General features: G+C 38.8%; 1 long non-coding RNA gene across 2 annotated transcripts; it reads left to right on the plus strand.

Annotated features, from left to right (window-relative positions):
* Positions 1–300: 300 nt before the first annotated feature.
* Positions 301–3388, plus strand: LOC144303658 (uncharacterized). 2 transcript variants are annotated; one of them, XR_013370712.1, is made up of 3 exons: positions 301–417; positions 1398–1691; positions 1970–3388. It is a non-coding gene; the product is annotated as an uncharacterized LOC144303658 (long non-coding RNA). The 2 variants fall into 2 exon arrangements; XR_013370682.1 differs by having other exon boundaries at positions 320–1691.
* The last annotated feature ends 3790 nt before the right edge of the window (positions 3389–7178 follow it).

The following is a 7178-nucleotide window of genomic DNA, read 5'->3' on the forward strand; positions in this document are numbered from 1 at the left end:
GGACTCCAGAGATGGATAACACGTCCACGAGGGACACAAGGGGCTGGTGTACAAGCACAGCTACAGTAATCCTTCCACTCCTCCTGTTCTCACGCGTGGGACCTTACTGCTCCACGTCTCCAGGTGGGGTCTGATTCCTCTGCCCTTGAACCTCAGCCTGCCAAAGGGATGCTCCTACTGGTGGAACACAGCAGAAGTGACACTCTGCGACTTCCCCAGCTGGGTCTGCAGCCTCCACCTGGTTGTTCTGGGACACCTGACCCAGAAGGCCCTCCCCCTCCCCCCTTCCCCCACCATCCCCCATTCAGGGCGTGGCTGCCATGAGACACTACTTGCCACAACCTGGTGAAGAGTCCAGCTGAGCCCTGCCTTCTCCTCGTCCAGCCGGGAAGCAGACAGAAGAGAGAAATTTCCTTGGTGAGTACAGCCAGCAGTCATTCCTTGTTCCTGAGTAATCCTCAAATCAGAGCCCCATGAGGCCTCAAACACCATAGAGTGGAGACAAACTTCTGTAAGTTTCTGGCCCACAGAAACCGTGGGCATAATACAACCATTGTTTTATAATACTAAGTTTCAGGTAGAGTGTGTTACACAAACAGATAACCAGAGTAAGGGACAAAGGTGTGCAGGTGAGGAAGACTCAGAGTGCAATAGGAGACCCTCCAGCAGACTAGGTCCTCTACCCCCCTTCTCCACATTGAGGTGCCATGTTGGGGGCTGGGAGGCTGAGAGGAATGGGAGCATATATGGAGAAGAGAAACAGCCTTGGTGATGAATTTTGAGGCTTGACCTTGGCTATCACTTCAGAAATGACTATAATGTATGAAAGACATTGAAACTGGAAGATACTAGAATACCTTAAAATTTTATTTTATTTTAAATATTTTATTTATTTATTCATGAGAGACACAGAGAGAGGCAGAGACATAGGCAGAGGGAGAAGCAGGCTCCCTGCAGGGAGCCCGATGCATGACTTGATCCCAAGACCCCAGGATCATGCCCTGAGCCAAAGACCGACGCTCAATGGCTGAGCCACCCAGGTGTCCCAATAACTTAACTTTTTAATCTACCCCCCAACCAGCAATTAAACAGGGTCCTTCAGGTAAGACAAGAATCCATTTGGAAAAGAGAGAGAGCAACACTTACTGTACCAGTCAGCTTATGGTGTGAAGTTGACGCTGAGCCCCTGTTTGATGGCAGAAGGTCTGTTAATTTCTAGACACTGGATGTATGAGAAGCGAAGCTGACCAAAGTGTGAATGACACTGGCACTTTTCATGAATGCTGAACATTTTTATTCATTGAATCATAATGACAATTAGTGATTTATGATAAATGAGTTAAAGCTTTGCTACTTTCTGTATTACTGTGATGTGATTTGTTTCCACCATGTTTCAGGATCCCAAGAGGGTATCACACTATTAATTTATCAGATTTATGCAGACCTTCTGGGGTCCACTGCACCAGCTCCGTCCGTGCTTTAGAGGCCCTGGAAGTTCCTCGCTTCTGTGTGCTCACATCCTTCCTCGTGTAAAACGAGCATGATGTGAGCAAAGAAAATCTCCATCAAGCACAAATCAGCCAAGGAAATCTGGCTTATTTGGGAACTCAGTAACTTGACATCTGGCCCATGGGGGAGAAAGATGGAAAATAAGTCATAAGAAAAATGAACAAGGCTATTACAAATCAGAGGTAATTATCTAATGGAAATATGAAGTTTTAGTTGTATTTCTTCACTTTTGGATTTGATTAATGGTGCAAGACTTCAGCAAATATGTATATAATTTTATTGAATGTTTCCCTAGTAAATGCCTCATTGAGACCAGATGTAGAATTATTCAAAATTTAGTCAGCAGTGATCCTAACAGGCATGAATGATAAAATGTTGCTGCTGAGAGATGATGTATGAGCTATCTGTGGAAGGGCCCAGTGATGGGGAAAGTATTCAGATTTCTTTATCTATTTTATAGGAAGATGCCACTGGATGAAGAAGAGACATCTCATCATGTGTGGTTTTGTGGTTGTCTTCTAGCCAATATGATTGGTCACGTCAACATGAACTGACATAGTTGCTACTTCACTAAGTTTCACTCAGATCAGACAGGTTAATATTAATAAAGGATATTCACAAAGACACAAAGCAATTATTTTTAAGACAATGAAGTCTGTGGAGAGAAGGACATCAGAGTGTACTGGTGATCTGGACGTGAAATGCTGTTGTGTTGGGGAGACGTGCTCATGTCAGGTGCAAAGCCAAAGCACCTTTGTATACCAGCAATGTTATGTTCAAATATTTAACATATTGATTTATAAATGTTCAGGAAAACTCCCTGTTCTTTGCTTAACCACATCAGTGCAGGTTAACAAGACAAGGAAGTGACTCTCCTTGTTGTAAGGAATTTAGCAACAAGCAACAATGATGAAAGTAATGATGCTGCCTCACATTTGCTTTGTGACCCTATACTTACACATATACTTTCTTATTTATGTCAAGCCTCGTGAGACAGATAAGAGGATTCTAAGCCAGTGAGTTATCAGAAGGAAACCTAAAGAAAGGCCTCTTTGTTAGCTGCTCATGGAGAAAAATCATGTGGGGATATGAATTGGCCACAAGGAGATTTGAGTCCTGTTTCTAATGCCATTTCATGATGACCTTAGGCCAAAAAATTGTGTTTGTGTCTTTGCTTCCTCATGCATAGAAGTTCAGTCGTAAATCACTATTGATCTTGTGTGACATTCTATTTAATAAAGAGTTAGCATACGAATACATATAACACAACTTGCACATTTCAAAAATCTGATTCAATTTGTAATCATAACATAATTTGAACAAATATCTGTGACGTACAACCGGGTTAACAATATATTTTCTTATAACAGTAGAACTTTCTGGCCAGTGTATAAAAAAGATGAACAGATTCTGGACTCATACTTAACTGGATTTAAATCTCAGCTCAGCTGTGAACCTTTACAAAAGTTACTCTGCATTTTCAGGCCTAATTCCTAATTCCCCTTCTCTGTAAAATGGGGTAATGATGGTGCATAAATGAGGAGGCTTATCTTGCAGATGAAATGAGTTGAGAGATGTAAGGTAATTAGAAGAGGGTTGACACATGGTAATCCCAATATGAAAGTTAGTTCTTACTAAATTCTGGGAGACATTTTAGTATCAATAGACCTACCTTGGATTTCCATGAATAACTTACTCACTTTTACCAAACACTGAGACTTCACTTTACTTTGCCTTGTCATATTTTTCTTTTACATAATAAATTTACTTAAATTAAACTTTTAGTCATTTGGGGAGGGGGGATTTTAAGAGTAGTCTGTGAATAATAAGGAGGTGTCCCTCTCTCTGTGACTACTAATAAATCCATTTGTAATTTTAATGACGTCCATGAACTCCTTATTTCGATATGTGTGATTTTAGTTGTTCGCCTATCATCGATGGTGTAATAAACCTTCGAAACTGAGACGAGAAGATGTGATTTGTGAAGAGTAATTTTTGGGAATGAATGTCAGGGAACAGTGGTAAAATGGCCACGCAGAATGGGCCAAATCCCGTGATATCTCTCGAAACATTTTTAAAGGTAGTTGAGAGTTAATGGCTGTGTGTCTAAAGTATTACCTGGCTTATGGCAAACTTGACATGCTTTACCTTAAAATCTAATTCACTGAGGTGTCAACTCCCCAATATTTATTGGATAATTTCTGAGTGCTAGGAAGTGTGAGCAAATTTTGCATGCTACTCCGTAACATCTTGGTATTAATATAAATCGTGCACTAATTTATATAACGTGGAAGGATGAGGCACTTTATATCCCAAGATTACAGGAGGCCGAGTATGAGAAGCAGAGACAGATATATTTTGATGTTCCTAATCCCTTACACATCAATTAGAATGTGTGTGTGCATGTGTGCACTCACATTTATCTGTGTTTATATCCACATCTGTGTGTATATTTGACTGGAAACTTGATTTGGGATTTTGGCAACCATATGTAGAACCAAATATTTTAACAGATTCTATTGTTTTGGCTCAATTTTCCTTAATTAAAAAAGAAAAATTTACCGTGGTTTTATTCTGTAATATCTTTTATATTTTAATAAAAATCTTAAGGCACTGTTTTGGAGCCAAATCAATTGAAGCCATATGGTCTGTGAAGTTTTTTTCCGAGTTCATTATTTGCTAACAGAGTCTGCCATACTTTAATGAAATGGAGAACAGGGGTTTGGATAAAGGCCAACTAGCAATACATTTCTCACATTCCTGTTGACTCACCTCGTTTGCGGGTTTCAAAACATTGTGAAAGTTGCCAAGGAAATCATGTTTGGTCTAAATATTGAACACGTAATAGAAAGTAAATAAGAGTTAGATAATTTGAAACTAATCAAGTATAGGAAAATAAGAAGAGTTGAGGCCTTTATAGATACCGTAAAAGACTTTAAATAACTTGAGTCTATCATATTTCACTAACAATTAAAGCTCGTCCTATCAGCGACCAGCTGACAACTGCTGTCTTTGCCGATTGTTAATGAAGAGCATGCCATGGGATATGTAGAAGACTGATTTGCTTTTTCTATTAAATGGAAAAATATTCATTTTCAGATTATTTTAAATTAGTTAAACAAGATTTTGAAGTTTGTAAGTTCCATAGGAAAGACTGAGTTTTGAATGTCTCAGTGAACTAGACCCATCATTCAAATGATATATTCAGTTTTATATTGTCGGTTGTGGTCAATGAAGCTTTTCAGTGTAAAGCATATGCTTTCGGCTGTTTTATGAGAATTACTGCTTAAAGCAATGATATGAGACACTTGATCCATAATCTTCTATCAGATTTTCATCCTTGGAAATCTTTTCAACTGATGATGCTCTATGTATGTTGCTCAAATTATTCTAAAGGGGAAGCATTATACAACTCCACCTGCTTTATGCATCTTCGCCGTCACTGTTGAAGTATCTATACTATTATAGTTTGTTTTCCTCTCTAGGGAGACATAGAAAAGAAGAATCTTATGGTGAAAACTACCAAGTTAATGAAATGGATAATATAATTGGCACATTTTCCAATGTAGTGTTTCTAAGATATTTAACAAAGGTGCATTTTATTTTTACCTCATTATGTTACAACTTTTAACTTTTTCCAAAAGTTTGTTGTGTTTATTACATATTTTAAAAATGATTTTAATTTCAAAAGCAGAGCTTTTAAGATATTTAGTTTGTGTTAGGAGACATATTTTTGATTTATGATTAAAGAACTCAGGAAATTAGCCAATGCCTGCATCCATTTAACATTAACTCAACATATGTTTTTTGAGAAATGTATATTTTTGGCACTTTGCTGGTGTAGGATAAGTTTTTAAACAAAAGAGTTTAAATAGACTTTCCTTTCCTGAAGATTATAGTCAATTGGATGACCATGCTTCCCCAAATCTGCATTTTTAATTTCATGTAATTAGAATTTAGAGAGCCATGTGTGACTATGGCCACCATATGGAACAGTATTGGGTTGAAGGTTGTCAGGCCAAGACGCTAAGAAACTACCAAAGGAGCTAATGTAGTGAACCAGCCACAGACAATGAAGACATGGTTTTAGTCAATGGCAGTGGAAATGAATATAAGAGGGTGTGGTAATGAGATTTTTAAGGGACAGGAAGAGATCTAGATGACCACTTCTTTCTGGGTGAGCAGCCAGGTCCACTGCAGCATCATTCAGGGACAGAGGGAGGAGGGCAGGCATGAGACAAAGGTGACCCATTATCTTTGAGGTAAAGAAGAGAAGAAAGACCAAGATGAACACATGGGTGAAGACTGATATTGGAAGGGCAGATGCAGAAAACCAAAAATGAGAGAGATTGTTACATAGATGATGTAGAAGGAAATTCAGAAACCGTGGTGTCACTACCTCCAGGAGAGTTTCAGCAAAGGGTGAAGTTATAAAAGTCAAAAGTCATAGCCAAGTAGAATTAAGACTAAGGAATATCCAGTGGATTGGGAATTTGTGTCAGAGGTAACTAGGCACAGAGCTCACTGGAGTTCACTGGAGATATAGGATCTCTGTGAGGCTTAGTGGTTGAGAAACAAGCTCTGGTAAAGGCAGATAAATGTAAGCTATGACTTTTAATTTAAACTTTTAACTTTATATTAAGATAAATAACCAATATGATTCAGTCACTCTTTCATACAAATATCTCTTGAATGCACTTCTTGTATTAACCTGTTTTCAGCAAGTATATCAAATATGCCTCAGAAGCATGAGAGACTCTCAAAGAAATAACTCAAATAAGGAAGCCTTGTTCTTATTTGTCTGAAGGGGAAACATAATCATTGCTCTTTTCTCAAATTGTAATTATTATTTTGAACCTATATATTGTCTTTCTTCTGCATATGTGTAAAGCTTTAGAAGGCATTTCCTGTCCTGGGGACCATAAAGACTAATTTCCCTGGAAGGGCCAGGATCTCACTCTAATCCCAAGGGTTTCAATAGTACTGACAAAATCTAGCTAAAGGAACAGCAGCAAGTCAAACTTTAGGTGGTTTTACAATTCGTGATTGATCTGAATCTTTACCATTCCATGAAGTGACTAGGCCAAAGGCACCTGCAGGAGCTATGGAAGCAGATTCCCAGAGTGGGGCTTCTCGGAAGACTTTCTGGTATTTATTAGATAGCTTGTACAGTGGCCTATTCTTTATGAACAGGTGAATGAGAGGCATGTAGAATAATAGTAACTAGATAGCATGACATACCTGCTACACTTTATCCCAGAGGCACAGGAGGGCAGAAAGGGGTAGCCCCACCTGAGAGCCCAGCCAGGAAAGTTTATTCTAGAAGCGATCCTACTGCTCTGGTGCCATGTAATATTTTCCCTGAACCTTCTCAGTGGGCTCTGGCTGACTGTGTTCCCAGTTCTCAATGGCAAGAAAATGTCTGTGTATTTTTAGAAGTGCTCTCATACTGTCACTATCAAGGGAAAGGAATCACATTGGCTCAAATGTTTATAATGGTATCAACTAAACTGGCAGGTTGGCCAAAGATTTACTAACTCCTAACTCAGATTATAGTCTGTAGCATTTTCCATTTACAAACAGAAGAAGTTCTCAGAGAAATGACTTATTCCAGGACTGGTGTACAAAATGAGCCCAGAATAGCTTGTTCTACCAGAAATCAAAGTAGT

Source organism: Canis aureus, chromosome 1, assembly GCF_053574225.1.
Source record: "Canis aureus isolate CA01 chromosome 1, VMU_Caureus_v.1.0, whole genome shotgun sequence".
Classification (NCBI taxonomy): Eukaryota; Metazoa; Chordata; class Mammalia; order Carnivora; family Canidae; genus Canis; species Canis aureus.